Genomic DNA, 20,503 nt, shown 5'->3' with positions numbered 1-20,503 from the left:
CCCAACTGTCATTTTTCAAACACAGCCTGTGAGATGACAGTTGGGAGCTGATTGGCTGGCACCTTATCACTTTCTTATCACTTTTCACTCTGTCTCATACACTGCTTAGTAAATAGACCCCTTTATGTGTAACTGCCATCCTGACATGGTCCTCAACCATGTAATCGCACTGTTCCCCATCACTGTGTTGTGGTGTCTGCCATCTCCCTCATCTGGCCTTTCTTACATATTAGGGTGTTCCAGCATTGCTATAGACATACTATTTATTCTCCTGTTTGCTTGGCAGGACATTTGGGATTACTTACCTTCTCTTGACACTCTCTGCAGCTCTGTTTCTCATCCAGCTGCCTTTGAGTCACTGTGGAAAAATCTGTGATTGCTCCTACACCAGATAAAACACAGAGATCCAAAGCAGACAAGTCGATCAGCGCTCCTTTGTGGCTAAGAAAGGCGTCACTGCTAACTCGAGAAGGACCAGCATCCTAACTGACTTCTCATACTCTACAGTACAACGATGAGTGGTGCATCCAACATTGACCATCTGCTTGCCAGTGTCTCACTGCTTCACCTCCAGAAAGAGAAGTATACTACTGCTATCAACGAATTAAGATCAGATGACCGAAATTTCATCCTACAGTAGGTGGCAAACAATAAACAGACTTGGTGAATACATACAGGATATCTTTACACTCTAACCTCAAATCTCTTCCACACAGAAAACACACTTCTAAATGATAAATAAAATAGATGATTCAGAAAACCAATTGTGAAATAACATTCGCCTAGAAGAGTAACCGGAAGACTGTAAGAGAACTGGCCTCCTCAGATTTCTCAGACCTCTAGTTAATGTCATCGAACACCTGCAAAATTTTGAAATAGAGAGTGCCCATCACCTAGCACCTACTAGAGACCATTTTTCAACTTACCGACTGTGACAGAGTGGATCTCTCTCACATTTTGAGGAAAGGGTTAACCTCCTGTAGCTAGGGAGGAACCACACCCTTGTCTCAATTAAGACCAGCTAAGGTGTAAAAAAACTGGTTAAATGAGTTAAGGCCCCATACATCAGCAATTGATTGCAGCAATCGTGCAAATTGCAATCGATTGTGTATAAAAATCTTTCCCTTTTTCAACCAATTGTTGCAATTCTGCAACTGCAATCGATTGAAAAAGGGAAATATTTTTATGCACAATCGAATGCAAATTGCACGATTGCTGCAATCAATTGCTGATGTATGGGGGCCTTCTGTCAGGAGAAAAGTGAGGGAGAGGTTGCCCCTTCGGTAGCCATCTCAATACTGGACAACCTGAACCCTGACTGTGCTGTGAATACTCTGCTCGTTTGAACTGCTGTCTCATGTCAGCTGAATTGTTGTTCCTGAACTGTTGTTTGCCTTGTGTAAGAAGCCATTACATTGGCTCTGCTTTTCATCCTGGAATAAAAGCTTACTTGTTTGCAACATCTGAGTCTCCCATTGATCGCCTTGAACTTACCCACTACACCCACGTACAGTGATTTTCAGATGTCTGAACTTTGCCAACAAGGTTATTCTCTAGACAGCTGCCAGGAAGCTTAGGAATACTGAGGGCCTGATTCAGACCCACTCGCGAGCGCAGGACGCTCGCAAGCGGGTCGATGGTGCCCTACTGCGCATGCGCACGACGAAGGGAGCTCCGTCGTGCGCATGCACGAGACCCGGCTAGCGACGGGGTAGCCGTCGCTCCGGGTCTCGCACCAAAGGGGGCGTGCTGTCGATGTTGTTTGACAGCACGCCCCCTTTGGTGGGCGTGCCGGGGGCGTTGCTGCCAGACGGAGGCGTTCCCATGGGAACGCCTACCGTCTGAAGCCGGCCCCACTGACATCAGTAGTGATGTCAGTGGGAGTGATTTTGGCTCTGATAGAGCCAAAATCACTCCAGGGCTTGCGGCAGCGAGACCCTACCGCATGGTCTCCGTCGCAAGCCCGATGGTCGCAATGGTCTTGACCATCGCGACCATCATCAATCATCATGGACGCTCGCTATAGCTGTGGGTGGTCACCCACAGCTATGCGAGCGTCCAAGAGGCCGCTCCATTTTCAGGTAGGAGGGCCCTGATTCAGGACGAGCGCTCTGGTCAGAGCGTCCGGCTCTGAATCAGGCCCTGAGTGTTTTAGCCATCAGCTTCTCCTATTTCTGGATTACTCAGTGGCAGTTACAAGAGCACGGAGAGAGATGTTACCTGCATGTGCACAACTATTTCAGGTAGGGCAGAAATTTGCTCTCTTTTACCCAACATGATTCAGCCCCGGATGCCCTGGCTTTTTGGCTGAAGAAGATTCTGAATGTGTGTCTCTTCTTCTGTGGACTCTTAAAGCTGAGAGATATAGTATAATTTTTCTAGTCACACAAGTGATTTGATTGGTACAGGGCTCCCATCATAGTTTCAATGTGGCCTATGCAGTTGCCTCTCTTTTATAATGTCATATTGTTTCTGTTCTCCACAGTGCTGTGTTTATTGCCTAGTTCTTTCATCTTATCACAAGCATACTATGTCCTTGGTAGGTTGAATGCCAGTCCAGCCTTTTTATGTACATTTGTTCTCACTAAAAGAAACCTCGGTGCCTCGTTTTGTTCTACAGTATATTGTTCTCTTCTGTAATTTCTCTGTTATTGAAATCTCAACACAATATACTGATTCTGGTTGCGGTCCTTACTGTGATGCTGTAGTACATATAGTTTTGTTTATTATTATTTGCTGCATAGGCCCTTTATGCCCTACTCCAAACTTGTTCTCTCCTTCCTTTGAGCCCCCACTCCCCTGCTCTGTGTCATATGCATACAATGTGGGAATATACTAACCTTGCATTGCCTTCTTTATTCACTATGCTCTCCCTCTGAAATCCAATGCCTAGTTTGAACATTTGCTACTGGAATGCCCAATGTATTAATTATCCAGCTAATGGTGGGTACACAAGGGACGATCGACAATGATATCGATCATCCAGCACACCATGTACCCATCAACGACTATAACGATCGCGGGTCCCTATAGTAACCTGGTCTATATCGACCAGGTTGGCCTGCATGCACGGGCGATGGTCAATATAGATATCGACCATACGTGTCCGCGCATCGCAGGTCATGGGTGGGCGAAAAATACACGATATGAACGATAACAATATTATTAATATCGTTATCGTTCATATCGCCCATTTAAGTGATACCGTGTTGTACGCAGCTTAAGAGGTACAACATTCTTATGGATTTGAACACTATTTAGACTCATTTTTGCAGGAGACACACTTAACTGATTCAGGACACTTTAACTTATCCATGCTTTGGCAAAAGACTGTAATCTTTGCCTTATTTAATTTTAAGTCCGAAGGGGTAACTATATTGGTACAGAAGAGTCTCTAATTTGTACTTTTAAACCAGAAATCTGAGTCCACTGGGAGTTACGTAATTATTGATGCTAAGATGAATGGTTTACCCTATACTTAGTGTAATTTATATGCTGCCAGTGCTTATAATCCAAAAATGTTATTATCTTTTGTTGACAGATGTTTTAAAGGGGCACTCATATAAAAGGAAAAAAATAAGTTATTTTTGCCTTTTAAAGGCTTGCCCCCTTAAAACATTGGGCAGAAACGCCATAATCTTGCTGATGCCTGCATAGAGCAGGATTTTACATTTACCCTTATGTATACTTTGATACACAATTGATGGAAATTTTAATATTGTCGCCTTCCAATTTAATGACAGACAATGGTGGGAACCGCAGAATAAACTTTAGTAACCCTGCGGCTCTCCATTGACTTCAATGGAGGAGCCGTTCATTGGCTGAGAGAGGCGGGGGTTGACCTCTCTCAGCCAATGAACGTTCAGATACGGCTCTACAAAAATGCAGAAGCTGCCTCTGAGCGTTTCATTCGGGAGATAACAACCATACTGATTGTTATCTGTTGCGTGGATCGAGATTTTCATTTTTTTGTTTTAAGAAGACCTTGGATGCCTACTTTGCACAAGGGTACCACTATTGGTAATGTAGGTGAGTATGTAATAAAACTGTACTTTCACGGTGTGTGGGTCTTGTGTATTTTTAGACATTTCTTTATAGGTGAACTACAGGTACCAGTGGGCCCTTAATGCCCCACATACTGGTACTTGTGGTTCTCCAAGTACCAGAATGCAGGGGAGGCTTGCTGGGACCTGCAGTTCGACTGTAAAGACAATGTTGATACTTCTATTTTTTTACACAACACCTACACTATCAACTCGCCACCCACCGCCCAGGGGTGGCGGGGATAGCCCTTGGCTATCAGCCTAGGCTAGGGGTGCCCTGGAGAGGGGGACCCCTTTATTGGGGGATCCCCAACTCCCCTGGGATCCCTGGCCTGGGCTGACTAGTGGTCAGGACTGATGCTGCGGAAGGGAGGCCCGGTGAAAGCTCTCCCCTGGCTGTGGCATCAGCCCCCCGCTAGAAAGGGTCCGGTGCTGGTTCTGGGAATTACAGGGGGACCCTTTTTCCCTGTACTTAGACAACCAGGACAGGCTATGAAATGTCTGGGGCTGGATCAGTTTTAGGGGGGACCTGACGTCAATTTTTTATTTAAAATTAACCCTTACAACACACTAGCCATTCATAAACATACACAAATCATGATTTGTGTATTTTGGAATGCAACTCGCAGCTCTGGAGGTGGTGCATTTAAAACTTCTATTGAGTCCCCGATTTGAGTGTAAAACGGCCGAATTGAGCAAAACAAGTAATGGTAAATTCCCGATTTAGGCATAAATGAGTGCAAAGTACTTCCGAATAGAGCCGAATTAGCGGCATTAAACCACTTGATTTTAAGCCCAAAACTACCACAAATCACCCAAGTTTAATGATATTAAATTCCCAATTTGCAAAAAAGTTATGTTTTCACCCGAGAATGCAAATCAGGACCAACATGAATCTTAGTAAATTTACCCCTAGCTGTTTGGATTGAATCCTTTGGTCAGGACAGGAGCTGTGCCAAGATACTGAACTGGAATCTGCAATTGTGGAAACCTGAAATCAATCGTGATGAACACAACCCTGTGACCAGGATCCATGCACATGGAGCTAAAACTCACTACTCAGGCAATATTGTCGTGGACACTCAGAACAATATCGTACAGGGCCTGGAATCGGAACTCAGAATTCAGAGTGGAAATGACCAAAGATGAACTCAGAACTGCCAACTGCTCTCAGCTGCACAGCCCTGAAACCTCACCATGACCCCAGACCTTGAAATGGAACCTATGAGACTCAGAGCCAGCCCCGCTACAAGACAATAAAAACAGGGAATCCTGTCACTAACCAGCCAAAAAGTGTGTTAACTGATGGCCTCTATGGATAGCTGAAGATACGGGAAGTTTAGGCAGGACGCCCAAAGCAGATGGTAAGCCCTAAATCCACTGGGGCAAAAGTGGCGCATCGGAGGCAGGTGATGAACACAGACACACAGGTACTTGCATAGACTGGAAACCACAGAGCATTGGTACTGGATGGTGCTGAGTACAAAGAGATCACAGAAGCAATACACAGGAACGGAGCAGGATGCCACTTAAGCATAGAGCCAAGGATTATCCTCAGGAAAGAAACACATTGTTCTGGTAATGGAATGAGCACAAAAGCTGGTTTAAATAGGGTGCTGTCAGAGACCATAGGCTGAGCTAATCATGTGAGCATGGATGCTGAGAACTGGTAGGACAGAGAGATCACATAACAGAATTTAATATGGCTGCGCCTATGCAGCCAGACTGTTAACATCTGATGATGCAGTAATCAGGCATGTTGCAGATAGCCATGAGATGCGTGCAAGGGTGTTGCTATAGTGGGTGCAGGGGGTGCCATTGCTATGGGTCCCAGAGACTTAGGGGACCCTGCTACAGCTTAAATAGTTGTCTACCAAGTTCCCAAAATTGTCTGCTAAGAAATTGGGCCCAGTCTATTGCCCAGGCCTCCACAGGGGGACTCATCAGTGGTGATCATTGTCTCTCCCTCTCAGTAAGGAGCAAATTTATTTTTTATTAACATTATATTTACTAAAATAATTATTTTAGTATCACATGAATGTATTAAAGGGGAATTTGAGTAGTTTTCGTGAAAAACTAGTCTCTTCAGTTCACATATTTCTAGAAAGCAGATCGCATTTACCATATTTGTAATGGGAAATGTGATCTGCCTGAAATTTACTAAAAATAAATTGTGAAAAAATAACAGGGAAAGCCCTATTAGGGTCAGTTTTACCTTGTTTTACCCAACTCCTGCTATGCTCTATCAGGCAGAACAGAGCCGGGAGCCAGCCCTAACATATTCACTGTATTTTTTGCGAAAAATTCAGTAAAAAGAATGTGAGGTAGATTTGCAGGGACAGAGCTTTATGGGAGGTCTGTTCCTGCATGCGATTTTTGATACATCCTTGTGATGTATTCAAATATCGCATTGCGATATTGGGCGAATATATCACAGTCAATCCGCATTGAGATAAATATCCCCTAAATCTTCACACTGAATATGGCGGGGATCGTTGAGAGAGAGGGGAATGTGGTGGGAATCGCTGGGAGAGAGGGGAATGTGGAGGGGATCGCTGAGAGAGAGAGAGGGGAATGTGGAGGGGAACGCTGAGAGAGAGAGGGGAATATGGAAGTGATCGCTGAGAGAGAGAGAGGAATGTAGAGGGGATCACAGAGAGAGAGAGGGGAATGTGCAGGGGATCACTGAGAGAGAGAAGGGAATGTGGAGGGGATCGCTGAGAGAGAGAAGGGAATGTGGAGGGGATCGCTGAGAGAGAGAAGGGAATGTGGAGGGGATCGCTGAGTGAGAGAGAGGGGAATGTGGAAGGGATCACTGAGAGAGAGAGGGGAACGTGGAGGGGATTGCTGAGAGAGAGAGAGAGAGAGAGAGAGAGAGAGAGGGGAATGTGGAGGGGATCGCTGAGAGAGAGGGGAATGTGGAGGGGATCGCTGAGAGAGAGAGGGGAATGTGGAGGGGATCGCTGAGAGAGGGGAATGTGGAGGGGATCGCTGAGAGAGAAAGGGGAATGTGGAGGGGATCGCTGAGAGAGAGAGGGGAATGTGGAGGGGATTGCTGAGAGAGAGAGAGAGAGAGAGGGGAATGTGGAAGGGATCGCTGAGAGAGGGGAATGTGGAGGGGATCGCTGAGAGAGAGAGGGGAATGTTGAGGGGATCGCTGAGATAGAGAGAGGGGAATGTGGAGGGGATCGCAGAGAGAGAGAGGGGAATGTGGAGGGGATCGCTGAGAGAGGGGAATGTGGAGGGGATCGCTGAGAGAGAGAGGGGAATGTGGAGGGGATCGCTGAGAGAGAGAGGGAAATGTGGAAGGGATCGCTGAGAGAGAGAGGGGAATGTTGAGGGGATCACTGAGATAGAGGGGAATGTGGCAGGGATCGCTGAGAGAGAGGAGAAGCTGGAGGGGATCGTTGAGACAGAGAAGGGAATGCATGGGAGTGTCACTGAGATGGGGAAGGAAACACGTCAGAGGATTGCTACTTTTTATTCTAAACTTGCCGGACATTACCTTAAGCATTGACTCTCTGACCACATGAGAGCCTAGGCGCTATGACAACTATGCTCTGGTTAATTACGCTGGACTTGGATTAATGCGGGGAAAGGTGAAGGCGGTCACGAGTTGACTTTATTACAGCCTCCAGACTTGTCTGTCTTTGGATCACCTAATTGGGAGTCATTATATCAGCAGCCCGTTTTCCGAATTCTATGGAGCCCAGCGAGTGCTTCATTGTTACAAGACCTGGAGGTCACTACACCAGCAGCCTTTTTCGTATTATACGGAGTTCATTAAGCGCCTTACCACTATAAGACCTGGAGGTCGGAGACAGTGGATTGAGACTTTAAGATGTGGATAATGGTCCGGTGAGATTTTTGTGTCTTTGGACAGATTGCTTTAAATATATATGTGGTTCCTATTAGGGAATTTTTATTTGTATTAGAAATCTAGCAGTTACTTTTCCATACTAATCAGACTAGTCTGTATAGACTTCTTATAAAGAAGTAGTTTTTAGTATATGTTATATTGTAACATTGTTGTACTTGATAAATACTTTATAAAGAATGATTTCTTAATATACATTTGGTGTCTTGACTCTACTTTCTGCCATGTCCAGTTATCAATTAATTTATTGTTTATACCCAGGATATTAATATTAGCAACACCAATACCATTTGTTCTGCTTGTGATTACCTTTGGTAATCTTTTTTTGGGGTTTACACAGACCCATAGGTGTATGCAACTGCTACCTTTATATATATAATATTTATAGCTTCAATTAGCGCCAAACTGATCTAAGTTTTTTGTCTGGTGATTTCATTATGCCATTTTCATATTTGAGAGTGACTTTCTCATGAATTTTATACATTACACAATTTAATTCCTGTCTTCTTCATGTTTTAACCATGCAACCATATTTGTTTTAACTAATACAATATTGATGGCAGCAAAATATTCACTTAATTGTAATACTCTGTGAAATTTCTCACAAATTAGTTTGTACCTTAGAATGTATCTAGCCCGGGAATTTAACTATTAATGTTGCAGCTGAGGTTGGTGCACCTGATGGAAAGGGCTGTAGAGAGCCCTGCCGAGCCCAGGTACAGAGGGGGCATGGCGTAATCGCGGTAGACATGGCCACGCCCCCTTGAGGAAAAAAAACAAACAAACACTTTTGCAGCAGTGGGGAGGGGGGCGCTGTGAGCCCCTCAGCCAGGCGCAAAGCCAGGGGGGGTGCGATCAGTGTGATTGCTTCCCCCCACAGGCATAGGAGACTGCTGTGGCTGCTGCTCACGCCGTGTGCTGGGCTGCTGTGATGGAGAGAGAAGGGAGGGGGGGTTGCGCCCCTTTCATGGACACACATCATCATTCCTGGACAAAGTCCATGAAAGATGATGTTTGTCCATGAAAGATGACGTTTTGCCTCTTTCTGAGACACGATTTTTGGCGGGGAAAATCCAAGCTAATCCGAGCCTGCACATCCCTAATATAAATCCAACCAGTTTGTTGTTTTATTCAGAAGTATAAGTGCAAGACTGGAGGAGTTCTAAATCCTTTAATATATCTATACCAGGATACTTTTAATATGAACTAGCAACATTGTTTCATACTATACAGATCTAACAATTAAGGCTATACAGGTCCGATTTTAAGTGTGAATGTGAAATAAGTGTCTTGAAAGGATGTTTTAGTTTATTTAATTTCCTATATTATTTAATTTTTAAATTTTTTTTATTTTTGGTCCACCATTTGAATATTAAATTGTTTTTTACCTCTAATCAGGTGTATTAATTAGGCCTTTTTGCGATAGTGCTCCATTATTTGTGTCCTATATGACTTCTAATGTAGACTAGTCTATGGAGGTATGGCACAGAAGATTAGATCATATGGGATACCATAATGTTCAAAACTGCTAGATGGCATGGTGACAGAAATGTCTGTAAGTAATCCTGTAAGGATAACATATGTAAGCTGCATAATGGTAAAGCAAGCATGTTGTCCATTTCCCAAATCAGCATTCAGAGTAACCATTAACTCTAAGGGGTCTGTTCATCATAACTTAATTTCTACAAAAGCATGTGAAAATTATAATTTTCACTTGCAATTGTAGAAATTAAGTATTCAGGTCATTCATCAAGAAGGTAAAGCAGGAGATATCACAGATCACAGATCACAGATATCTCCTGCTGACCTTCCTCTCACGGAACGGCCAGCTGTCCCCATACACTAGCATGCAGAAATCATCAAGCTCCAAAAATACAATACTTTCCGAGCTTGAGTGCGGGAGCATTCACCATCTTCAGATGGCGTTTGTTCCCGCTCTAGGAAGGAGTCCCAGGTTGCAAAAAGGGATCCTTTTGGATCCCTCCGCCGCTGTCCGGCTCTTTCCACTGGTCGTTGGGGCTCTTGTGCTCATGCGTGACCTGTATGGCATGTATGCGCACTAGTGTCACTGCTCCGAAAGCCAGGACAGCTGATTTTTGGATCAGCTGTCTCCGCACAGGAACAATTATAAATTGCTCTGGCATCCACAGCGAGTTAGAATGTTAATGGTTACAAATAGCATTTGCTCCCATTCTGGGAAGCAGTCCCGGTTTGCGAAAAGGGATCCTTTTGGATTCCTCCGACCCTGTCCGGCTCCTTCCGCTGGTTGTCGAGGCTCTTGTGCTCATGTGTGACCTGTAGGGCATGCATACGTACTAGTGTCACTGCTACGAAAGCCGGGACAGCTGATTTTGGAAGGGACACACCCAGAGATCAGGCCTCCATTACAGAGAGATCAGCTCACCTGTCGCAAGGTACTGTACTGTACACTCCATCTTGTCATTGCAGTATCTACAATGCTTGATTTAATGTTATATCAGTTAGATTTCAATTTTGTATACTTGAATGGTGAGTTACAGTAGCAGAAGAGATCTATATGGAGACTCCTGAGCACTACAGCGATGACGGATTCCCAAAAGGGAAAGTATGCTTGTTAAAAAAGTCATTGTACGGACTTAAAGTTGTCACTGTTGGTATAAAAAGTTAGATCCTGTATTTCTGGAGATTAACTTTATATTTTCAGAAGCTGATTGTTTGTATTACAAAAGGATAGATGGAAAAATGTTCATCATTGTTGTATATGTGGATGACTTGTTGCTAGCAGGACAGGAAAGTCAGATATCCATCAAGTTGTTGCTGAGTGAAAAGCCAAAGCTAGAGGATCTCGGACCAGCGTACCAAATGCTGGGTCTGAGAATTCTACAAGACTGGCAAACTTGAACTATTACATTGATCAACAAGGATATACTGAGTCACTGTTTTTAAATGATGCCAAGCCAATTAGTACGCCCAGTGATAAAAGCATGCCAAGGTTATGTGTTCAATCACAAAATCAGAGATACAGAGGAGATGAAAGGTGTTTCCTATCAAAGTGCTCTAGGAACTTTAATGCCCGCAAGTATCGGCACCTGACCAGACATTGTTGATGTGGTGAAAAAGGACTTATGTCACAGTTTAAATGTTTTCTTGCAGATATGTGGACTTGAATGTTATTGCATGTCATATTACGTGGTTTTACTTGACAATATTTAGTTCCAATGTTTTTGGTTACAAAGTAAGACTGAATTGTGTGATTATATTCTGTAACCAGAGACAGTTCTGAGTGAGTGTGTGTTAATGATGTACCCACGCTCCTGGTCCACTATTTCTGTGTGGTCTAACATCCATCTCCGAATGCATAACACTGCCCTCAATTATAACAATCTGTGCACTGACCTTTGGGGTGGATTACTAGGAGATATGACAGTAAAAAAACATTGTTATATATTCATGCAATTACAAGCACACATACATGTGTTGCACTATAGTGCTTGGTTTTATTAAGTTATTTTTCAAAGTTTACTTAAAAAATTCCATCTTATAGGCCATATGTATGCTTGTGTAAAAACAAATCAGAGGGGATACAATAATGTATTTTGTGTGGTATTACATAAACTGACAAAAGCTGGGATAAATTGAGCAGCATTGCTACACAGAAGGTCACAATGATGGCAGTCACATCCTTACACAAACAGATCTGAATTATTAAACCTAGAGTGGTTGACAGGGAAATGTATTGACCTACTAATGAGCACAACAATGGGGGTAGATAGAGATTTGCACTGTATATTTCAAAGAAATATCTAATTTTCAAGCTTGCTATTATATTGGTATTATTAATTCTTTTGTATATGTGTACTAAATTTATAATGAACAGTGAATAAAATATGCTAATACATACAAAGCAAAGACCACTAAGTCTGTATTCAGAAGCAGGTGATAAATAATAATTTGATGTTAAACAGTGTGATCTCCATTATCATAAAAACAGAATTCCTATCACATTTCAGCTGTTGCTATAGAGAAGATAATTGCTGGTATCTCAGACTTGGAAAGAGATAAGATAAAAGCCATAAGCAATTTCATTTAAAAGGCTCCTTGCAATGTGAGACACTTCATGGCATTAATTCATTTTGTCCTTTTGCTATTTATATTTAAGTCCAATGCAGGAGCCCAGTCACAATATCCGGTAGTTTAATGTTTGTTTATTTTTTTTTATCTCTGCTTCTTCTTTGTCTAACTCCATTGCCAATAGTGGGCTGATGCTGAACTGAATGTGTAGCCTGTCTTCCCAATGCGCATGATCCAGAACTGAGCATATGCAAGTACGGGTAATGGGAATCGTACATATTTCATTTACACTTACAGCAGAATAGAAGTAATTGAGATGTAACAGGGAATTATCATGAGTTGAGCGTAAGTGTACATATGTATATTTCCAGGTGTATTTTTATACCTAGCATAAGGCAGATGTAAGTACACACTGTTGATGGCTAGTAGCAAACCAGGAGTACACATACAGTTGGGGTGGTCGCATTTCATGATGTCAGTTATGCATAGGGGTGCATAAATGCATTTTTCTATGTACACTCCTTTATTTTCTTTAGCTAACAATGTCAATTGTGTATTGTAGTGGTTGGATGAGATTGGTGTTAATTTGGATAGGTGGATTGAAGATGATAGTAATCGGAATTTGGTTTGGAATTATTTATATTTGGGTTGTGGTGAATAGCAGACATATAGGGGGAAGGTACTGGCTGCTGTAGCTGAAAATTGCTGGAAAACATAAACAGAGGTTTTTGCAAGAAATGGGAGTTTAAACCATTCTGTGGATCAAGGTAGATTATATTAGGAATGCAAACATTCATAGCAGCAGTGGCAAATGCAGGATATTTAGGGGGGGTTCCAAATATATCTTGCTCTCTCTAATAAATATATATATATATATATATACACACACACACATACACACACATACACACACACACACGTCCATAAATATTGAGACATTGACCGAATTTTCAGATTTTGGCCTCTATTCACCACCACAATGGTTTTGAAATGAAACAAACAAGATGTGATTTAACTGCAGACTTTCAGATTTAATTTGAGGGTAATTACATCCAAATCAGGTGAACGGTGTAAGAATTACAACGGTTTCTAATGTGCCTCCCACTTTTTAAGGGGCCAAAAGTAATGGGACAAACTAAACAATCCTAAATCTAACTTTAACTTCTATAATACTTTGTTGCAAATCCTTTGCAGGCAATTACAGCCTGAAGTCTGGAACGCATAGACATCACCAAACGCTGGGTTTCATCCCTGGTGATGCTCTGCCAGGCCTCTACTGCAAATGTCTTCAGTTCCTGCTTGTTCTTGGGGCATTTTCCCTTCAGTTTTGTCTTCATCAAGTGAAATGCATGCTCAATCGGATTCAGGTCAGGGGATTGACTTGGCCATTGCATAACATTCCACTTTTTAGCCTTAAAAAACTCTTTGGTTGCTTTTGCAGTATGCTTCGGGTCATTGTCCATCTGCACTGTGAAGCACTGTCCAATGAGTTCTGAAGCATTTGACTGAATATGAGCATATAATATTGCCCGAAACACTTCAGATTTCATTCTGCTGCTTTTGTCAGCAGTCACATCATCAATAAATACAAGGGAACCAGTTCCATTGGCAGCCATACATGCCCCCGCCATGACACTACCACCACCATGCTTCTCTGATGAGGTGGTATGTTTTGGATCATGAGCAGTTCCTTTCCTTCTCTTCTCTTCCCATCACTCTGGTACAAGTTGATCTTTGTCTCATCTGTCAATAGGATGTTGTTCCAGAACTGTAATGGCTTTTTTAGATGTTGTTTGGCAAACTCTAATCTGGTCTTCCTGTTTTTGTGGCTCACCAATGGTTTGCATCTTGTGGTGAACCATCTATATTCACTCTTGTGAAGTCTTCTCTTGATTGTTGACTTTGAAACATATACATCTACCTCCTGGAGAGTGTTCTTGATTTGGCCAACTGTTGTGAAGGGGTTTTTCTTCACCAGGGAAATAATTATTTTGTCATCCACCACAGTTGTTTTCCATGGTCTTCCGGGTCTTTTGGTGTTGCTGAGCTCTCCGATACGTTCTTTCTTTTTAAGAATGTTCCAGACAGTTGATTTGGCCACACCTAATGTTTTTGATATCTCTCTGATGGGTTTGTTTTGATTTTTCAGCCTAATGATGGCTTGCTTCACTGATAGTGACAGCTCTTTGGATCTCATATTGAGAGTTGACAGCAACTGATTCCAAATGCAAATGTCACACCTAGAATCAACTCCAGACCTTTTACCTGCTTAATTGATAATGAAATAACGAGGGAATAGCCCACACCTGTCCATGAAATAGCTTTTGAGTTGATAGTCCCATTACTTTTGGCCCCTTAAAAAGTGGGAGGCACATATTGAAACTGTTGTAATTCCTACACCGTTCACCCGATTTGGATGTAATTACCCTCAAATTAAATATGAAAGTCTGCAGTTAAAGCATATCTTGTTTGTTTCATTTCAAAACCTTTGTGGTGGTGAATAGAGAAAATTCTGTCAATGTCCCAATATTTATGGACCTGACTGTATATATATTATACACACACATATATACATACATATATATATGTATATGTGAGATACACCCCCATTATTAGTTATGTGTATCTGTATTGTGACCCTTATGCAGTGACCCCTATATTTGTGCCCCATATGCAGTGCCCCTAAAGTAGTGCCCCCAGTAGTTTTGCCAAATATGCAGCACCCCTTATGCAGTGCTTCCTGTAGTTTTGATCCATATGTAGGTCCCCCTAAAGTAGTGCCCCATAAGCAGGGCCCCTAAAGTAGAGCCCCAAGTAGTTTTTCCCTATATACATTACATTATGCAGTGCCCCCTGTAGTTTTGATCCATATGAAGTGTAGTGCCCCATATGCATGGCCCTCTAAAGTAGTACCCAGTATGCATTGCCCCCTGTAGTTTTTACCTGTATGCAGTGTAGTGCCCCATATGCATGGCCCTCTAAAGTAGTGCCCGTTATGCAGTGCCCCCCCCCCCCACGCCCTGCACTTACCTCACCACCATGCTGGCCCCCATTCCGGCTGGCTCCCGCTGCACCGCTACCTCTGCCTCTGACTGGATCTGTCTAGATCCAGCAGGCTCGCAGGGCAGGCTCCTCACACCCACATAGTGCATCACTGTGAACGCTGGCCTCTGAAGTGATCAGAGGCTTCTTTAGCCTCCGATTGCTTCAGAGGCCAGTGTTCACAGTGCAGGGAGCTGCACTATAAAGCAGAGGTCGGAGACAGATCATCGGGGGGGGGTTCTGGGTACTCAGAAACCCCCCCTGCGCACCCGGTGCTACCATTAGGCGGATATGGGCGGTTGCCTAGGGGCACCAGCCACTGGTGGGCGCCGCTGAGTCCGCAAAAAAAAAGAATGTCTCTGTCCATCCCAGACAGGTTAGTTTAGTGTGTGTGGGGGTGGTTTTATTGAGTGCTGACAGGGTTAGTGTATGTGGGTGTAGGTTTATTGAGGGCTGGCAGGGCGAGTGTGTGTATGTGGGGTAATGGGTACTAACATATATTGGAGCACAGATATGTGGCATAAATATATTGGGGCATGGATGTGGCATAAAGTGTGTCACATTATTGGGAGCATAAACATGTGGAATATTATGTATTGGAGGCATTGATGTGTAGCAGAATTATGAATTGGGGATACAGCTGTGTGGCATATAATGAATTAGTGTCACTACCTAGGGCGCCCAAACATCTTTTTCTTTTTTTCCGGCCCTGATTCATAGACAACAATAGCAGCCAGCACTGGTTTATAGAGAACAGTGAAAAGGAATACCTTCTCTTTATAATTCATATCAGTGGTCGAAGTAGGAATTTTGAAGTGGGGGTATGGAAAATTTAGAAGTCATGACAGTGGTGTAAGTAGAACCTATGTCTCAATATTAATATGTGTGTGGCCATGTGTCACACAGAGCTGAGAAGGAGGCAGTCTGACTCTGGCTGAGTGTTGTAAAGGTTGAGTAGAGAGGGATCCATCCGGAGGAGTGATAAGGAGTGGAGATGAGGAGGGGAGCAGTGCAGGAGCCTGTGGAAGCAAATGTGGTACAAGGAAGGGGGGAAGCCCCAGCAATTAAGAGGCCAAGCAGGAGGAACAAGCACCAGGGCTCAGCCAGCTGCACAAACAGTCACCACAGCCACACCACACCACGGTATGAGGGGCTGCCCTGTCACTGAATGGCTGTCAGGGTAGCACTAGCGGTGGGGGACGGGTGGCGGTAAGGTCACACATAGGCTGGCAGCAGAACCTTACAGGAGTACGCAGTGTGGCTAAGTGAGATTGAGTTATGGCTCTGCCAGCCGCACAAAGTCCCTTGTGAGTGGTGGGCCCAGGTGCAAAAAATGCTTTGGGCCCAAGCCTTCTAGGCCCCATGCTAAATTAATATACCTTATGGTAATGTGCCATGTGACCACCAAACAATACAGAAAACATCCCAGTGTCTAATAATAATCTGTGCCCCCTTTGATCAAATAATAATAATATATGCTCCCTTTATCAATTAATAATGTGCCCCCTTTGAACTCCAACAGGACCTGATTTCAGCGGTGCTCCTCAGAGGATCCACAGATGGGTCTGCTGGCAGAGGGTGACGGGCAGATGCAGAGGGTGATGGGCAGAGGCAAAGAATGTTGGGCAGAAGGTGATGGCCAGAGTTTTACAGGCAGAGTGTAATGGCCAGAGGCAGAGGGTGATGAGAGAGGCACAGGGAGAACAGCAGCAGGTGATGAATGTAGGCAGATGGGCAGTGGTTAACGCCAGTGGCAGAAAGTGATGAATAGAGGGTAATGGTGAGAGCCACAGGGTGATGGGGAGAGGCACAGGGTTACGGACAGAGGCAGAGGGTGACAGGCAGATGGTGACTAGGAAAAGCAGAGGGTTATGGCAAGCGGCAGATGAACAGAAAGTGACAGGGAGAGACAGAAGGAGAGGAGAGAGGGTGACAATACTGAAGTGTGACAAACAGAATAACAATGGGGAAACAACAGAATTGGGTGGGAAGGTGGGGGAAGGAATGGGGTCAGATAATAGCTGGCAAAAAGTCTCCTAGTGGGTGCTGGAATATAAATTACAGGGAAATCCAAGTACATACTGATGTTAGACCTCCTTGTGGATAAAGGGGAATTGAACCCAATCTAAAATAGTCACCGTTTTGGCTCTGCAGTATCCACAGGAGCTCTTCTGCATTTTTGGTTTTGGGTGGTCACCAGTGTCTAGACCCGCAGTCAGCTAGCTCCACTGTATGATGACATGGGTCAGACAAGACTTCCCGGGACACAGCTGGCCATGCAGCAGCAGCGGTGGGTGCGCTGTCACTTGCTGCAGTATAGGATCAGCGGTCACCAATTAGATGCTCCCCACACATGTACTGGTGGGTTCCTAGGTTACGAAGCTAGTTAGGGACTCAGCAGACTGCAAAGCAGTAGCTGCGGGTGCCAGCAGCGGACATATAGCTTCACCCCTGGGTTTATAGCCACGGATTGCAAAGTAATACTGTTCATGCAGTTGACAGCCTACTTGTCTAAAATAAAATTTTACATAAAATAATGAATCCAATGTAAAATTATTTTATGCAGCATTTGCTAGGCACTTGATTGGTTCAGCCAGAAAAGCCCTACAAAATAAAGGGAAACACGGATAAATCTGAAAATTTAAAGCAGGAAAAAAGTGCTGCAGCTATTACAACCTATGCTTTCATTATCACATTGCTTGGTTGGGTTTCCAGCAACGTATGGCACAGTTACCTGTGTGCAAATTCTTATACAATATGGGGATATTTATGAAAGAAATTGTTTCATTCTAAAGTCAGTGCTAGTTTTTCATTATACACCTAATATAGATAGTTTTATATTTAGTTAAATAGAAGAGTTGCTTTTGGCAAAAACATTTTATTCTCTTAAGCTGCCCACACACATAGCGATTTTTTACCCGATTTGGCCGATTTCGACGAATCGTGAAGACAAATCGTGTAAAATATGGGCAAATCGTGAGTTTCTATTCACTCGTCGTACATCACATCTTCAGATCTGCCGTGCTGTAGGGCAGATTTGCCAATCAGGGACACAATGCACTGGATGCACGATAGATCTTAAATCAGATTGGACATTTTTTACTCCAAATTGTGACCACGACTGCCGGGGAGCTGCCTGGGGAGAGTTCAGGGGAAATCGTATACATCGGCTGATCAGGAACACATCGCTATGTATGTGGGCACCTTAAGTCTAAATGAAAATGCCCCAATATGAGGTTGCTAAGGTGCTCCCACTTCGGGAGTTACTTGGAGGCACATTCTTTATGCTGGACAGAGAGAGCAAGACACGGCACAGGTCGGTGGTCACGCCTCTGGCAAGCGCTGAGTTCTAGTGCCCAGTGGCTGTCTCAAATACAGTAGTGTAGAGTCTGCCTCTAACAGGCTGGCCAAGCAGTGTGAAACAGACTTACAAATACAGACATGGGCAGACGACAGCCCTTCACATACTGCCCATGTCCCGGGACACAAGCATGTATACTCTTTCTCCAGCTACAGGGCACTCTGGTACTTATGGTTCTTCTGCAGTCCTACTCTGTCAGCATAGAACGGGTTCGGCATATGCTAATGTCGGTATTCTGGGTGATCTGGATATGGTACTGCTCGGTGTATTGTATTGTCGGTATTTTCGTTGTCAGGGTTATGTCATTGTCTGGTGTTCAAACATGTCGGTAATGTTATCGTCTGTATTTCCTCGGTGTTGCGTTTGTCTGTATTTGGCATGTCGGAAATTGTTTGTAGGCATTGTGACTGTGTAGGTCGCCAGGATATTGACTACGTCCCCATAGAACACAGTACATGCATAGTATGTACTGGGCACTGTGCATTACTTACCATGGGAGGTGACTGCTTAAAAATAGGTGATTATTGTGTACTTATCCCGGTATCAGTGGTCCACATTCAGCATAGTTTATACAGAGTTGAGTATGGGATGCTGACGCTCGGCATCCCGTAAAGGCTAGCATACCAACACTTGTTGTTTGGTATGTTAACCCTCCCCCTCTCCCTACCCTAAACCCCCGTCCCTGGTGCCTAAACCTAACCTCCCCCCCTTGTGCCCAACCTCCTTCCCCTCCCTGCACCCTAAACCTATCCCTCCCTCCATAGTGCCTAACCCTCCCACTAGTGTCTAACCCTAACCATCCCTCCCAACCCCGCTACTTACCTTCGGCATACCGGTGGTGAGGATGCTGGCACCAGGATTGTCAGAGGCGCCGGTAATATCAGTGCGGCAATCACAGCTGCCAGGATGCCGAAGGCATCCCGTTTATACTAGGGGTGTGCACCGGCCACTTTTCGCGTTTTGTGTTTTGGTTTTAGATCTGGATCTTTCTTCGTGTTTTGGATCTGGATTGGTTTTGCCAAAACCACCCTTCCGTGTTTTGGGTTCTGGGTTTTGTGTTTTGGATCTGTATTTCTTTGAAAAAAAGCATAAAAACAGCTAAAATCACAGAATTTGTAGGTTTTTCTGCTCCTATGCTATTATTAACCTCAATAACCTTAATTTCCACTCATTTCCAGTCTATTCTGAACACCTCACACCTCACAATAGTGTTTTTATGTCCAAAAGGTTGCACCGAGGTAGCTGGATGACTATGCTAAGCGACACGAGTGGGCGGCACAAACACGTGACCCATCTAGGCGTGAAACTGCAGTGGCAGACAGGATGGCAGTTTGAAAAACTAGGCCCCAAACTGTACATAATGCAAAGAAAAAAAAGAGGTGCAAGATGGAATTGTCCTTGGGCCCTCCCACCCACCCTTATGTTGTATAAACAGGACATGCACACTTTAACAAACCAATCATTTCAGCGCCAGGGTCTGCCACACAACTGTGGCTGAAATGATTGGTTCATTTGGGCCCCCACAAAACAAGCTGGCAATTAATCTGTCCCTGCACAAACTGGCTCTACGGAGGCAAGATGTCATCCTCATCCTCCTCATCCACCGATTCCTCACCCTCTTCAGTGTGTACATCCTCATCCTCACAGAGTATTAATTCGTCCCTGCTGGAACCACAGGTCCCTCTGTACGTTCTGGAGGCTGGTCTCCCTGGAAGAGTTGATAATTCATTTTATGAACATCATCTTCTCCACATTTTGTGGAAGCAACCTCCTACGCCTTTCGCTGACAAGGTTCCTGGCTGCACTAAACACTCATTCGGAGTACACACTGGAGGGGGGGCAACTCAGGTAAAATAGAGCCAGTTTGTACAGGGACCTCCAAATTGCTTCTTTTTCCTGCCAGTACAGGTACGGACTGTCTGACATGCCTACTTGGATGCTGTCACCGATGTAATCCTTTAACAGACAGACACATGCTTGTCGCTGCTGCTTTGAGGATGCAGGTGCGGCTACAGCCCACACAATTCACAAAGACAGAAAAAAAAAAAGAATATTTTTATTGTTTGTGGAGCGCACTTTGAGGGTTACACCACCCTTTAACAGACAGACGCACGCTTGTCGCTGCTGCTT

This window comes from Taudactylus pleione, unplaced genomic scaffold (assembly GCF_031769625.1).
Source record: "Taudactylus pleione unplaced genomic scaffold, aTauple2 ptg000207l, whole genome shotgun sequence".
NCBI classification, from domain to species: domain Eukaryota; kingdom Metazoa; phylum Chordata; class Amphibia; order Anura; family Myobatrachidae; genus Taudactylus; species Taudactylus pleione.
This window is presented reverse-complemented; position numbering follows the sequence as displayed.